At 44.7% G+C, this 14753-nt stretch overlaps 1 protein-coding gene across 3 annotated transcripts in view; it reads left to right on the top strand.

Annotated features, from left to right (window-relative positions):
• The window catches only part of NRG2 (neuregulin 2), a 166474-nt gene that overhangs the window by 30735 nt on the left and 120986 nt on the right, over positions 1–14753 (top strand). The gene's annotated exons all lie outside the window — the stretch shown is intronic.

Below are 14753 nucleotides of genomic sequence, written 5' to 3'. Positions count from 1 at the left end.
CTTTGCCCTAGACATCTTTGGCATCTGGTCTCCTAAAGCCAGTGTGGAAGGCTTGGAGTCCTATCGGGGGTGGAGTTGGCGAGGAGTCTAGCTGGAGTCAGTGCTCCGCGCCACCCCCCCACCACCTGCGCCGTTCTTGGATGCATTCTAGGCACCCTTGGTGAAAGCAGCATGCCCAAGGCGTAGCGTCTCACCTTGGCATGAGCCTAAGATGCCTGAGGTGCTGGGGACAGACCGGGCAGTGGAGTGGGTACATGGTACCTGAGGTGTTGGGTCTGTGTGGTTGTAGAAATGACTTTGATGGCCCTTCTTGTCTTGGTGACCAGAAGCATTCCTGCCATGGCTGTCTCTGCCCAGGAATGCAGTCACTGTGGGGAATGGGAGATAAACAGAGGCAGGCAGTGATGCGGTCAGAGGAATAGATTTTGAGAACCAGGTGCTTGCTTCTTTCCTGTGGAGGCAGAGACTTGGGGGGATGATCAGTGTTGGCCTTGCCATACTAGTGCGGTGACTGTGTCTGGGGAGCACCAGCTTCTAGTTCCTGACCGCCTTTCTCTGGCCAGTGGAATTGAAGGTGGAGGGCCCCAGTGCTAACTGCTGCTCACTCATGGCATTTTCAGATCTATCATCAGGTCCTTTGATGTTCACAGAAGGAATTCTCATCCATGAGAAGAAAGGTATCTAAACCTTTAGTCTTTCCTTTCAAATCCTGACTTCCGGCCCTAAGGAGCTCAAGGCCTAATAGATATTTTTTGGAGAAGCTCACCCAGTGGTACATTTCCTAGAGCATAGCAGGATTTACACGTGGAACTGAGGGAAAGGTGCCTGGAGTTGTAGGGTGATGTTTAATCAATGGTAAATCTAGAGACATAGTCTTTCTTCTTTCATTTTTAATTTTGAACTAATTTTAGACTCATAGAAAATTTGCAAAAATAGGACAGAGAGTTCCCATACCCCCCTCACCCAACTTCCCCTAATGTTAACATCTTACATAACCATAGTAAAAGGATCGAGACCGGGAAATTAACATTGGCACAGTACTACTATTAACTAAACCATAGGCCTCATTTGAATTTCATCAGTTTTCCGCTCACGTCCCTTTCCTGATCCTCGGGCCTACCTAGGATCTCATGTTACATTTCATTGTTTTTCTGCTTTCATTTCCTCTATAATTGGTAACAGTTTTTTAGTCTTTCCTTGCCTTTCACGACCTTGACACTTTTGAAGAGTGTTGCTCAGTTGTTTTAAAGAGTGAATCTCAGTTTGGATTAGTCTGATGTTTTCTCATTATTGAAGCGAGGTTATACCTTTTTGACAAAACCGCCACAGAAATGAGGTTGTGTGCTTCTCAGGGAATCTTCCTGGCAATGACAACCTTGGTGACTTGGATAGGTGGGGTCTGCCGAATTGCCCCATTGTAAAGTTACTGTCCCTCCCTTTATAGTTAATAACTGTCTCAGAGGACATACATTGAAACTATGTAAATCCGTTTCCCCTTCTAACTTTTGACCGCTGGTTCTAGCATCCCTGGGCGGATCCTGTTTGCAACAGTTGTTTGTGGTGTTTGCCTGATGGCGATTTCTGTTTCCTCTGTGCCTTCTGCATTTATGAATTCCAGATATTTTATCTACTGTAAGGTAGAGCTAGAGACATAATCTTGATGAAATGAATTACTCCTTAATCAAGTCTTTATTTAAGAGCAGTAGCTCTTTCCAAAGTATGATGTATGATCTATATTTGCCCTGAGACCTGTGTATTGGTTTCCTATTTATGCTCACAGAAAACTTGCAAAAATAATACAGAGGGTTCCCATACACCTCTCACTCAGCTTCCTATAATACCAACACGTTACATAACCATGGTAGGATTATCAAAAGTAGGAAATTACCTCGTTTATTTGAAGGCTATTACAACAACTAGGGAGGAGATAATGATGGTGTGGAGCAAGTGGATAATTGGGGAGGTGAGGAGAAGTGGTTGGGTTCTGGATCTCTTTTAAAGGGAGAATGTACAGGATTTGTGAAAGGTTGGATGTGGAGTGTGGGGGGGTGCAGAATGGTGCCACAAATTTTGATCTGAACAACTGGTCTTGCCTTTTTTTGAGTTGGAGATGATTACAAGAGACATCCAGGCAATTTTGTCCATCAACGATAAACTCCTCTTTTCTCATCATCTCCCCAATTATCCACTTGATTCAAGCCACCATTAGCTCTTGTCTCGTTGTTTTAATAGCCTTCAAATTGATCTCTCTGCTTCCACTCTTACCCCTCTTCAGTCTGTTCTGAACACAGCAGCCAGTTGAACCAAAAAAAAAAAAAAAAAAAAAGAAAAAGAAGTCAGCTCAGGTGGCTATTCTGCCCAAAGCCTCACCGACCTTTCTTTCTTACCCAAAGCAAGGTGACTCAAGGTCCACTTGTATGTTCTGGTCTGTTCCCCCTCTGACCCCAGCTCCTACCTTCTCCCCCCATTTCTCCCATTTGATCCTATACGGCCCTCCTTGCTCTTCTCTGAACCTGTCAGACGTGCTCCTGCCTCTGGACCTTTGTATTTCTTGTTTGTTCTACTTGGAATGTGCTTCACCTGCAAATCTGCTTGTCTTGTTCCCTTACTGCCTTCACCTCTTCAAATGTCCCCTCCTTGGTGTGACCTCAGTGAGGACTTCTCAGGCCATCCTATCTAAAAATGCAACTCCTATTACTCTGTATCCCTCTTTCTGTTTTATTTTTCGCCTTAACTCTTATTATTATCTAACAATACTATGTATTTTACTGATTTATCTTATAAATGTTGTCAGTTTTCTTCCACAAGAATTATAGACTCCAAGAGGACATGAATTTTAGTTCTTTGTGTTCTCTGTCACATTTCTTATATTTAAAATAGTGCCTGGCAAATAGCAGGTACCCAATAAATATTTGTGAAATGAATCAGTGTGTGCTTTTATAATTGGGGTATATATTTATCAATTGCTTTAGGAGGTATACAAGGCATTATGCTATATGTTTAGGCAGGTGAAAAGAAATTTAAGACATGGCCTGTATCTTCAAGTTGCTTATCATTTGGTTGGGGTAACAAGACACCCATATGAAAAGATAACTAGTGGGATGATCACCATAAGCTGTGAAGTAGCAGGCACAGTGGTAGGTACCAGGGACAAACAAATATGAAGACAGTTTTTTCTTTCAAGCTCTTCTAGGCCATGCAGAGGATTGCGATGATGCAAAGGAAAACAAGTTCTACCCGACTGCATGAGCAAGTGCCAAACAAAAGGCATGGATGCTGATGGGAGATCAGGAGGGAGGGGTTCCCAGCAGAGCAGGAGCAACAGTGTTCATGTCCAAGGTCTCACCTGAACACGTGGGGTCTGGAAAATGCAGGGAACTCAGAGAGGTCTGAGGTAGCTAGGACACAGGGCATGAGGGCAGGGAAGAGGCAAAAGACACGGCTAGCAAAGTGGGTCACAGTGAGACAGTGAGGGACCTTGGGTCCTATGTTGAAGAGTTTGGATTTCACTCTGTAGGTGGTGAGGGGCCGCTGAAAAGTTTTTGAAGAGGGGATTGAAGTGATCACATGTGCTGTTGGATCAGATCTGATGATAGAATTAGAAAGGATTGGAGTCACAGAGAGCAGTTCAGAAGTTCCTGGAGTAACGCAGGGAACAGATGACAAAGTCCTGAAGTACAAGAGAAGCTGTGAAAAGGAAAGGTGATGAACTGGAGAACGTTTGAAGGGAGAGTCAGTCCGTCTGGGTGAATGATTACTCTGGGGGTAGGAGAGGATTTATTGAAGATAATGCTGCGATTTCTAACTTGGATGACGGGATGGTTCATAGAACAGAAAAAGAAGCATAAGGCTGGAGGTCATGGTGGCAGGAGAGGTGAGGGCGGAGCCCAGAGGTGATGGTAGAGATCAGGAGGTCCATGTTATCACCCTGGTAGATCTGCCTTTGACCCCACTCAGTTCCCTGACATCTGGCTATAGTGCAAGAATGGTTGCTGGGCCAGGAGGGACTGAGCCTGTCCCCAGAGCTGACTTCTGGAGCTCCAGGTCAGAGCTGCTCCTCTGTCCACCTCCAGCATCGGGTAGCAGTGCAGACCAAGCCAATCCTGGTGGCAGGGAGGAGGAGGTGGCGCCTGGGGAGCATCTCCGAGGGCTTGGAAGGGAGCCAACAGGGAGCAGGAAGGAGGCTGGCAGTGCCTGGGAGCCAAGTTCAGCTCAGCTCTATTTTGGGTGACAACATTTACAATGTTCCTTCACCCAGAATCATTCTGCCTGCCTGCCCGCCTTCAGTGTTTCCAGCTGATGGTTTCTCACGCCTACTTAACTACTGGCTTGGTTCACGGGCCCCCAAGCTCACTGACGGCTGCCTTTCAGTCCCCTTGCTGTTCAGCAAGATGCCCAAGTCCCTGGGGTGGCCGGGATGCTCAGCCAGCTTCCCTGAGGCTCTTCAGCACGGGGAGCTGGGCAGGTGGCACAGAAGCTGGAAGCAAAGAGAGGTGGTGATGGGAAATGTCAGGGTTCAGACACAGAGGTGTGTAGGCAATGGACTTGTGTTTCTGCGCTTCACTTCCCCTGAAAGATCAAGTTACTGAGGGAGAACATGCTTGATAATAATCATTTTTGTTTCCACATCTTGTCGAAGAACCCCCCGACAGAAGACCTGCAGTTGTCCAGGCTAAAGCAGTGGGCATGTATAGGTCATGTTTAGGACTCTGCAGATATAATGTAGAAGGACAAGTGTTATTCTTTCATAATTAAAAATTTAAGAGTACTCACATTTATTGTAGAAAATACACAAGAGTATAATGAAAAGAATAAAGATGACCTGTAATCCCATTACTCGGAGGGAACTCTGGCTAGTACTTTCATATTGTTTTTTCTTCTGTGTGTGTGTGTGTGTGTGTGTGTGTGTGTGTGTGTGTATTTTCCTGGGTCTGTGGAGGCTTGTGTATGCTGCACGTGCGTGTCACCTTTGCCCAGGCTCCCTCAGGTGGGTACAGAATGGCGCTGCGCACACCCTCAGCTCCAAAGTGTTCTTACGGAGTGTATTTCCCATGTAGTTTGGATGGTCTCCCTCCTAGGACTCTCCTCCTTTTTCGAAAACGAAATCATGCTTCTGGCAAAAGATTGCTGGTTCGTCCAGGAGGGGGCGATGTTTGGAGGAGCTCCGCATGGGACAGGATGCAGTGGGGAGGATGAAACTGAGGTTGTGTAATAACCTTGCCTCTTAAACAATGATTCCAAAGAGCCACAGGGCACCCGCTGAGAATTCTCAGTCCCTTCCCTTTTCCCACAAGCCTTGCTGGATAGGGCAGTGACAAGCTAGATTTGCCATCGAGCTGAGTAATCGGACCTGGCGGATGAGCAGAGAGCCACGGGCATTACCAAGAAAGCTTTTCAGGGTAACACAGCATCCCTTGAAAAACGAGATGCCATGTCACCACAGAACCCTCTAACCAGCTTGTAAGCTCCAAATTCTCTAGTGATGTTCTTGATTTGGGTTCACCTGAAAGCAGAACCTGATACGAGGACTCGGGTACAGTTTATTTGTGATGAAATCCCAGGAAGTGGTAAAAAAATGAGGAAGCAGTAAAAGTAAGAATGAGGAGAGGAGGGGAAGCTCCCACAACAGGGTAGTATTAAGATTCCTGGTGTGTGCAATGGGGACTCATTTCCACCAGGACTTCCTGAGAATTGCAGAGTGCCCTGTGGAATTGTCTGTGGGCAGGATGCGAGGCTGGAGCATTCATCCACCAGCTCCCATTCCCCACAGGGTGAGCGTTGCCCTCACGTGTCAGAAAAGGCCCCATGGGGTTGGATGCTTGAGGTGTGACCCTGTCAGCAGGTGATGGGTCTGAACTCAGGCAGAAGAGCTGTGTGGAAACAGCAGGGGGCCGGGGGATGTGATGTGGGGCATCGCAGGTCACGCTGTGACTTAGAAAGTTTAGAACCCTTCTTGGTGTTGCAGATTTGAGCAAGTTCTTTCTCCTGTCTTAACTCCTCTTCCTGGCTTCCCCCGTTCCTACAATTCTGTGGTCTTACTCCACATGTCAAGTGACAGTACGTCTCTTTGGCTCTGGACAGTAGATGGTGTTTGTTTGTTTTCAGCCATCTCCCCAGATCTGAAACCCTTAGCTCATAATTCTGATTTCAGCCTTGTCAGGAGCAGGCATTGGGCCTCTTGTGAATTGAGATTGTCCACCTTGGGGGACACTTCCCACTGCATCACCAGTAGAGACAGCCTTGGCGATGGCGGGATGAGGAGAGGAGAGGCAGGTTGTCATAAGCGGCAGTCCCCCGGCTGGGTAGGGCCCCGGTTTGGATGTGGAGCAGATCCAGTGTGGCTCTGGCCTGGGGTGTGTCTGCCAGGAGACCCAAGCCCAGGCTTACGTGCTGAGATGTGTGCTAGGGCTCTCTTGGCTTTGGGTCTAACTATGTAAGTGTTGACCCCAATGAAGGCGTTTATGCAGCCCTCTGAGGATTTTTCAGAACCATGTTCTGACCTGGTAGCTCTTCTGTGGGCAGTGTTAGGATTGGTCTCTCATTTTTCTAGCATGGAAACTAGAGGCTCGAAGACGTTAACATGATTTACCCAAAGCTGTGTCATTTGTCACTGGTGGCGGAGAGTGCCGATCCCAGGCTTTCTGACTCTCGGCTCCCCAACCCCGCCCACCAACACAAAAACAGGGTTTTTTTTTCCCCCTCATCCTATCTGTAACTTCAGCCCTCTCGCCAGATGATAGCTCGATACAGAGAGGGCCCATGCTTTATTTCCCACACACGCCCTGCTCTAAGCCCAGGTTTAGGCAGAGCAGATGTTCAGCAGAAGCTTCCCGATTTCCCTGGACGGACAGAGCTCAGAGCAGCTGAGTGCCAGAAAGGATTAACTCCGGCCCCAGGCCCACTCAGAGGGAGCCCAGGTCCGGGCGTGACAGGCCAGGCTTGAAGTTCTGCCCTCCTGATAAGCAGGATTCATCTGCTGGCTTTTCCTGGGCTTTGCTCCCTCCTAGGGCCCCGTGCTCTGGGGCTGGCTTCCATCTCTTTCTGCTCTTTGGCAGATGACGCCCCATACGGCAGAGTAGCTCTGCTGTGTCTGTCCTTCACCAGGGATCAGGCCGTGGTGTCTGCCCTTATCCTTTGGGGCAGCTCTGTTTTGTTGACCTTTGTTCTTCCCCCTCCCTCACTGAGCAGCACAGGAAGTGCTGCTGGAGACAGAGGACGCTCACTGCTTAACCCCTTAGAGGGGTGTTGCCAGACCGTGTGCCCGTGTGTCTGATGGTCTTGATAAGATCATTCCGTTTATTCCTGCTGCTCTTTGAGTTGTCAGAGTTTTCAGTGTTTAGGGCCCAGGAGGTGAGGCCGGTCAAAGGGGGGCATTGGGTGCGGGCTGAGCTCTAGCAGTGCCTTTGGGGGAACTTTTTTTTTTTAGTTCTTCATTCCCGGTGATCACCCAAAAGCCCTAATTAAAATTCAAGGATTTCCCTTCAGATTCCCCTCAGGCTTTGAAACGAAATAATTTAACAAATATTTATTGAGTGTTAATCACATGTGCCATTATTTTGGGACTTCAAAGAATGTACTCAACCCTGTCTTTAAGCAGCGTCTGGTATAATTGGAGAGACAAGGGACACGTGGCAAAGGCCAAGCCAGGCAGGTTTTAGTGCCAGAGGAAAGGCGCGCCTGTTAAGCAGATCAGAGTACTTGGGAGGGAGGGAAAGCACTTTGGATAGATCTGGTCAAAAGAAGCCTTCCTGGAAGAAATGAGATATGAGTCAGGTCCCTGTGATGCTGGAAAAACGGATGTGGGGCCTGAGGAGGGCCGGGTTCCAGGTCTCAGCTGAGTCCCTGGGACGTGGCCCGCCAAGTCTGGGTCCTTGGCTTCACGCAGGAAAGAATTCAAGTGCGAGCCACAGTTGAGTAAAGGTAGATTTATTTAGAGAGACTGCATGGAGTGTAGGCTGTTTCAAAAGGCAAGAGAAAGGCCACGAGGTGTGGGAGTTGGGTGCTCAGGTTAAAGTAAAAGTAGGTACACACTCCATAGACAGAGTGCAGGCCTTCTCCAAAGAGGAGGGAGCGAAAAAGGGCAGCCAGGCGTGGTGTTGCTGGGTTTTATGGGCTCTGTAGCTTCACATGCCTACAGGTGGGACCATTCCAACCACCCTGGGGAAAGGGCTAGGATTCCCAGGAACTGGGCCACAGCCCACTCTTTGGCCTTCTGCGTTGGCCTTTGGACTGTTATGGGGCCCGCGGGCATGTTATTTATCATGCTAATATGTTACAATGAGCATATAATGAAGCTCAAGGTACTAGGTCGAACCTCCTGCCATCTTAATCCTCAAGGCCAACTGGGAGTTGAATCTTCCACCATTTTGGTGTTAACTGCTGTCATTCCTTGAATGGCTGTTCCCTGCCCCCTTCCATCCTGCCTCATCTGAAGGGACAGGAGCTTTTCTCGTGGTGGGTATTACAGCTGTCTCCCTTTGAAGTAGGACTTTATCGCTCATTTTTAACTCATCCACCACCAACAATGTTAGGATCCTGGGGGTGAGGTTATTTAGTTCCTTGATGATCATCATAGTATTGTTTATAACAGCCAAAGATTGGGAACCACCTCGATATCCAATGGTGGGATGTTGGTTGACTAGACTGTGACCTCCCTTGTTCCCCATATTTGTGGAATAACCATACAACCACCACACATCATTTTTGCAGAAGTTCACTTACTGACATCAAAGTAATCACAATAGATTGTTCGGTTAAAAAAAAATCAGGTTCCAAAATAGAATGTCCAGTGTGAGTCTGTTTGTATTTGTTAACATAATAGTCATGTTTTAGCATGTTATTTTATTAATCTTTTTGGCTTATCCTTTTTCTGATTTTTTTGCTACAGATCTGTTAACTAGTCAATGACATAACTTCTGATGTTTTCCTTGTTTTGCAATAAAAGAATTGGAATGTCCTATTACAGTTGTGGGTGGACAGGTCCAGTGGAGTCACCTGTCCCTTATTCTATGGGGATGATTGCCCTTGGCTCACTCTGGTCTCCAGTTCCTGAAAGGACAAGTCATCTAGCAGGGATGGGAGGTACAGGAGAGCCTGCGCATTTCTGGTCCAGCGGGCAGTGCCTGGGAGGAGGCCTCCAAGTCCCCTCCTAGTTATGGGAATTTGTGTATTTCCTAGGCACGTGGCACCTGGGGCCGAGTTGCTCCTGTTGGCACGTATGGGAGCCCCATTTTTTAAATCCAGCCTTCTTCGTACTTTGCATTTTAGTCAGAGAATCACTGCTGCCCACTGTCTAGCTAATTACAGTGCTGGAAAGTAAAAGGTGCTTTTGAGATTCCAAGCCTCTGGGAAGAGCTTATGAGACAAGAGTGATAGAATCCATCTTTTCGCAGTAGTGGCGGGGAACGGGGTCTCTGTTCCCTGAAAAGCTCAATCAGATGACCTATTTGGTCTAGACTCTGGGTCTGCCTCAGCGATAGCTGTCATCTGAATGTCACGTTAGGAGATTTGGGTGCTTGCTTATTCTCTTCCCTTCCAGCAGGTTTGAGATTAATGTGTACAGTATTCTAATTTGAATGCTAATTAGTATTTTTTAAATTCCCCTTTCATCACATCATTTCCCAAATCTAAAACCTTCCGTCTCTCCTCATTGCCTCTAGGCTGGAGTTCAGACTCAGCCTGGCATCCAAGGCCTTCCACGTTCTCACCCAACCCCCTTCACACCCTTATTCCAACGACAGACCTCCTTTAACCCTTTGCAGTTCATCAGAGCCCATCCTTTTATTCACTGGCCCCAGATACACCTGCGTGCTGGCTCCGACGTGCCCCTCTCTCTGAACTGCCTTGCTTTGTTTTGTGGAAGTCAGTTCTAATCTTCTTTCCCAGGCTAGCTCAAGTCTCTCCTCCTGAAGTCTTCCCGGATCCCTTGTGTGCACAGCGATCCCTCCTGGGCTAGCCACTTTCAGCACTATGGTCTGTACCAATCTGTACCCACTCTGTTTGGCATCTCTTTAAAAATTGTGGTGAAAAAACACACAGCATGAAATTTACCACCTTAACCATTTTTAAGTGCAGAAGCTCAGGAGGGTTAAGTCTATTCGCACTGTTGTGTCCCAGATCCCTGGAAGTTTTTCATCTTGCAAAGCTGAAACTCTATACCCCATTTCACCTCATTTGACATTTGATCAAGGGTCATATTGTGATATCACAAATGCTGAGCTGTGTACTCCGAGTAGCATTCAGTGAGCACCAGTGTTCCAGGTAAGTCCTTGGTAGGTTCTAGGGGAACGTGAAACTAGACGAGATACAGCCACCAGGCAGTTGTCACTGAGTAAGAGTTTGCCTTGTCATTTGTGTATGTCTCATCTCCCTAAATGGATGCTATGACAGGCATCTTCCCATGAGCCACAACAACTCCTGTTTTAGAACAAGGCAGAACACTAAGTAATGCAGAGACAGTCCTTGTGCTCCCTGTGACACCCAGGATAGAGCTGGGCACCCACTTACTATGTGTCCAACTGCATGTGCTGATGTAACTGTGTTCTTGAGCTATTGGAAGGGTTTTTGTGTGCTCCTAACTAGACTGTGCATTTTTTAAAAGAAAGAACCTTGTCTGTCCTTTTATCATAACAAGGTTGCTTTGATTATTTTGTCTTATAATGAACGCTATACGTGCTCATCAAAGAAGTAAAAAAGCAGAAGTCAGACAAGCAAAAGAACGTAAGTACCAGTCAGAGACATCGTCTCACTCACCCAGAGGTGACTGCTGTTACTCTGTTTCTGTCCTTCCAGATAACTGACTCTTCAGATTCAGACAGACATACAGATGCATTTTTTTAACAAAATTAAAATTCTATCCTGGATACATCTTTTTTTTATCAGTTTAATATGGTTTATATGTCTTTACCTGACAATAGATAAATTCCTAGAATATAATTTTGATAGAACAAATGTTTATTAAAGACCTACACTGTGCCAGGCACCAATTTAGATATTAGAAATAAAGCAACGAAAACGTGCTCAAAGCTTACATTATGGGTTGGGATGAGGGAGAGATAATAAAATAAATAAATGAACAGAGTAATTCCACATACTGATAAGGATTATCAAAAACAAGTGATGTGGGAGTAACTGGGGTGTTACTTTAGATCACATGGTCCAGGAAAGTCTCTTTGAAGAAGGAGATTTTGAACTGAGAACTTAATGATGCTAGGAAGCTACCATGTAGAGATCAGAGGGAAGAACATTCCAGAAAAGAACAGCTAATACAAGGACCAAAGCTTGGGAGTAAACCTGGCATGTCTGAGGAACCATGAGAAAGCCAGTGTGGTTAAAAGAGAGGGAGGAAGAGGGGAAATTGTGTATTAAGTCAGAGAGGTAGATATAAATGGGACTTTTTGTGGGTCCTGTTGGTTGTTGTGGACCCTGGTCAAGACTTTGGATATTATTGTAAGACTTTGGATTTTGGAGCTGTTGGAGGAAAATGGGATGAAGGAATTTGTTTTAGGAAGATTACTCTCCATAAATGTAATTCACTTCATTAACACATTAAAAGAAAGACAAAACCCCCACATAACTGTCTCATTAGATTCAAAGAAAACCTTGATGAAAATCAACACCGAACAGTGGGAAGAACCACACCAATAATCTGGTGTCATCACCAAATAGATTGCAAGAGGGGAAAAAAGAGACTCAAAAGACATTTGAAAATCAGGCAAATATATATATTACAAGTGAAAGAAGCCAATCTGAAAAGCTACATATTGCATGAATCCAACTCTATGACGTTCTGGAAAAGGGAAATCTGTGGAGACAGTAAAAATATCAGTGGTTGCCAGGGGCTGGAGCAGGGGCAGGAATGCATAGGCAGAGCACAGAGGAATTTCAGGGCAGTGCAGATACGCTGTGTGATACCCCACTGATGGATACATGCCATTATACATTTGTCCAGACACACAGAATGTACAACACCAAGTGAACTGTAATGTAAGCTGTGGACTTTAGGTGATTATGATGGGTCAGTATAGGTCCATCAACTGTAACAAATGTACCAACCACTCTTGTGGGGGATGACAGTAATGGGGGCGGCTATACATGTTGGGACAGCGTATATGGGAAATCTCTGGACCTTCCCCTCAGTTTTGCTGTGGACCTAAAAACTGCTCTAAAAGTAGTCTTAATAAAAAATACATTAGGCAAAACTAAACTGTAGTGTTTAGGGATTCATGTTTGGGTGATAAAACTACCCAAAAAAGTAAAGACGTGATTACCAGAAAGTCAGGAGAACAATTACTCTTAGGTGGGAGGAGGGGGGCTTATAATTGGGAAGGGACACATGTGGGGCTTCTGGGCTGGCTGGTTTTATCTCCTTTCATGGGTGGTGGTTACAGAGGTGTTAGTGTCTCTTTCTCTCTCTCTGTCTCTTTTTCAGGACCAAGGAAAGACTTTCCTGCAGTATTAGTCTTATAATAATTAAGCTATATATTTGTTTTGTGCTATTTTCTATATTTGTATTACTTGAGTTGTCAAAAAGTTTTTAAAAAATCCATGATTCCTGATAAAATGGAATGAAAGGGAACTTCCTCACCAGATAAGAGTGACTATAAAAATACTAGAGCAAACAATTTCTTAAATGGGGAAATTTGGGGAGTATTCACTTTAAACCCAGGAATGAAACAAAGGTGCCCATTATCACCGGTGCAAATACACAAGAAAGGGAAATGAGAGGCATAAAAATTAGAAAGGAGGAAATGAAATAGTCATTTTTTGCATAGAAAACCCAAAACAATAATATAACGATAGAAGATTAATATGTAATTTTTATATTCTGTACACAAATAGCAAGCTAGAAAACATAAAGACATTCAAAACATGATCAGACAAAATGAAATACTTCATAAATCTAACAAAAGGTGTACAAGTCTTCTACAGGAAAAAAATGCAAGTTCATTAAGATATTAAAAGGATAACTAAATAAACAGAGGAAGATAATATGCACATTGATGGGAAATTTTAATGTAAAGTTGTCAATTCTCCATTTCTCCCCTATTTGACAGATTCCAATTAAAATCCCAACAGGGTTTTTCCTGTTACTTGGCAGGATTTCTGAAATTCTGAAAAAGAAAAGTAGGAGGGAAGATTCGCCCTGCCAGATGTTAGGACTTATTATGAAATGAAGGTAATTAAGACAGTATGGGGTACTGGCACAAAGATGGACAACTGACCGATAAAATAGTTCAGAAACAGACTCACAGGGATATGGAACTTTGGTATATGACCGAAGCAGGATGTCAGATCAGTAGGGAAATGAGGGACTATATAATCAGTGGAACTTGAGAAGACAATTTACAGGCTGGGAAAAGATCTTTGCAAAACACACAACAGGCAAAACGCACAGTGAAGGATTAGTGTTAGAAATACACAAACACAACTCCTACAAATTAAGAAAAGCACAAACAACCCAGTTGGAAAAGAAATGGGTGAATGATGTAACAGGTATTTCACAAAACGGGAAAACACTTAAGAACAGTAAAACTATGAAGAGAAGTTCAACATTGTTAGCGATCAGGGAAGCACAAATTAAGACTACAGATAGATAACTTTTAGCACCCATTTGATTGGTAAAAATTTTTAAGTTGTATAATGCTAAGTGTTGGAAAGGAGGTAGAGCCACAGGCTCTTCAAAATTGCTGATGGGAGTGTAAATTAGCGAACAATTTGGAAAATAGTTAAGCATTCACATACCCTAAAATGCAGACATTCTGTTCCTAGATACACATCCAAAAGAAATTCTTGCACGTATACAGTAGGTGGACTAGGATGTTCACGGCAGCATATTTACAGTAATAAAAGCCTAGGGAAAAACCCTCAATGCACATTAATGAGGGACTGGATAAACTATGTCTATAAACACAGTTTAAATGAATGAACTACAGTGATGTGCAAAAAATAGTGGATGCCACCTGTTCTTTTTATTACATTAAAAATGACGTTAATGAAATATGCATAGTTAGGAATTCTAATATATAAAATAACACTCTATAAAAAAGAAAGGGAATGAGGATTTAATGTGATGGCTGCCTGGCCTGGGAGGAGGTAAGGAGATGGGATAGGTTGGGGGGCCAAATGGCTACATGCAGGTGATTGTCAAGTTCCTAGCTTTCACATTAGGTGGTGGGTTTATTATGTACTTATTATGTTAAAACCAACAGTTACCTAGGTAACCAATCAGCAAGCTAGCCAGCCCCGGCTGCTATGTGGAGAATGGGTTGAAGGGGGTAAAAGTAGAAGCCAGTAACCAGTGAGGAGGCTAAACAGTAGTCCAGGGGAAAGGGGGTGCTTTGTACTCAGATGGTGGCACGTGTGTTGGAGAGTAATAGACAGAATCAGAATACATTTGGGGGTAAGGGAGGACTTGCCCTGATGGCTTAGATATGGGAGGTAAGGCATATTCTATTACATGCAGCTGCCGTCATTTATTTAACAATCTGCTCTTGCAGCCTGGGTTGTTTACAGTGTTTTTTTTGCTCCATAAAAAGGTCTAAAATGAACATCCCTGTAGCTTAATCTTCATGCATCTTGAATTCATTTCTTTTTTTTTTTCATCTTGAATTAATTTCTTAACTTCGTCTTCCAGAAGTGAAACTGTTCTACCAAAGGATATGTGCGTTTAATAAGGCTTTGGATACCTATGACCAGATTGCCTTCCTGGAAGGTTGTACTGTGTCAGTTTCCTCTAGCACTATGTGGCACTC

The sequence above is a fragment of the Camelus bactrianus genome, chromosome 3 (genome assembly GCF_048773025.1).
Source record: "Camelus bactrianus isolate YW-2024 breed Bactrian camel chromosome 3, ASM4877302v1, whole genome shotgun sequence".
NCBI classification, from domain to species: domain Eukaryota; kingdom Metazoa; phylum Chordata; class Mammalia; order Artiodactyla; family Camelidae; genus Camelus; species Camelus bactrianus.
This window is presented reverse-complemented; position numbering and strand designations above follow the sequence as displayed.